Genomic DNA, 1,900 nt, shown 5'->3' with positions numbered 1-1,900 from the left:
AGCGGGTCTTTAGACAACCGCGGCATATTGCGGAACTTATATACCGCGGTTTCAACCGCGGCCTAAAGTCTTTGACTTACTACCGCGGTAAAATATACCGCGGTTCGTAAACCGCGACCTATAGTGAAAAATAATCGCGGTAAAATCCCCTCGCTGCACTAGTGTTTGCTTCAGTCTATGATCATGCATGGAACCTATTTTGCATATATCATTTAGCATTCTTTTCATGTTCTTGGTGGATTTAGAGTTCTAAGAACTCCAAACGTTTCCAACTTGGTGTCTCGTAGGTTCGTCTAGAGATTTCTTACGTTTCAAGCAATTTGTGGAACGTTTCTTTGAGTCGAGCAGTTATTTTGAGGTAAGGGAAGCTAGAACTTCATTTTAGATTGTGCTTGTACTATAAATTAGTATCTATATGAGTAATAAATGAATTTTGAGAAAATTGTTATGTTTGAGTGTATGATAATTATGAAATTGATGATTTTAATAGTATGATGTTGGTATGTTTGGAATGGTGTGTTTGTGATGCTTAAAACTGTCTTGACTATGTATGATGAAGTTCTTTTTGGTGTTTAAAATTGAATGTATGGTGGTTGGAGTAAATCAATTGCTTAGGTTTCAAGCTTAAAAAGAGGGAGTTTTGGTTAGTGAAATTGAAAAATAGGTATGAAAGTGTTATGGTACTATTATGAGGTAAATTGAGACTTGTTTAGAGGGTTAGATGGTTGAAAATTGTTATGTATCAAAGAAACAGTTTGTAGTTGAAGTTTTCAAGTGTTTTTGGTATAAAAAGGGGGTTTTGAGTAGTAAGATTTTGGAATAATGAATCTAAATTGTTTTGGAAGGTTATACGTCTATTATTATACCTATTAGAACTTGTTTAGGAGCTAAAACCAGTAAAATCTATTATGGAAGTGTTCATGGCTTCCTAAGTTGAGTTTTCGGTCCATTTTAGAGGTTTTAAGGGTTGAAAATGGAAATTATGAGAGTTGGGATGAAACTGAGGAATTGAAGAGTGCTAACAAGTGTATTTAGACTTATTTATGCAGGTGGTAAACTGGTATGGAGATTAGAAAGTGTAGAATTGAGTTTAGGTAGCTTATAGAAGTGAAATTCAGTTTTAATGGGTCATTTTAAGTTACAACAATGTTTTCAGAGTTTTCTTAGGGTCTGGAGGGTCCTAGAGGCCTTTAGAAGTTGGGGATAAAGTGTTCAAAGTGAGAAAATTGAGTTTGGCACCTACTGATAGCGCTGAGCACCATTTTCCAGTGGCCAAGGCATTGAGCGCCAGTCTCTAGGCGCCCGAGCTTTACTAGACTACATACAACAGTTTTGGAGAGTTTTTGGGGTCCCGGTTATCAACTTTTGATGTTCTTTAGGTCACTTTGGAGGTTTTGGACCCTTCCGGAGCTGTTGGTGGGGGCTTCAAGGATGTTTCCTTACCCAAGTATGAGTTTAAAGGTTTTTGTGCTATTTAGTGGTTCTTCTTTGACTGTTCTTGTGTATTAATGTGTATCGAATGGTTTCGTGTGATTTTTGATAACTTGTTGGGTTGTTTATCGTACTTTGATGCATGATAAGTGATGATATATGTTGATATTCAAATGTGAAAGTGTATGGACATATGTATATGGTTTCAAATGGATTGAATGTGAATGTGAAATGATCTCAATAGTTTCAAAGGTATGGAAGAGAGTTCCAAGGAGGAACTTCTTAGTGGTGGTTTCCAAGTATTGTAAGTATGAATGTAAGAAGCTCAATTCTGGTGGGTTATCCTGACACTTTAATGATCATCTATGCTCAAGTAGAGAGTGATTAATCATATCGTGAGAGGGGCAAGAGGTTCTAGCCTGGGGGCCTTTCTTCAGTTGACAAAGGACAACTTAAAGGACTAACCTTG

The sequence above is a fragment of the Vigna radiata genome, chromosome 7 (genome assembly GCF_000741045.1).
Source record: "Vigna radiata var. radiata cultivar VC1973A chromosome 7, Vradiata_ver6, whole genome shotgun sequence".
NCBI lineage: Eukaryota > Viridiplantae > Streptophyta > Magnoliopsida > Fabales > Fabaceae > Vigna > Vigna radiata.
Note: the sequence above shows the minus strand (reverse complement) of the source record.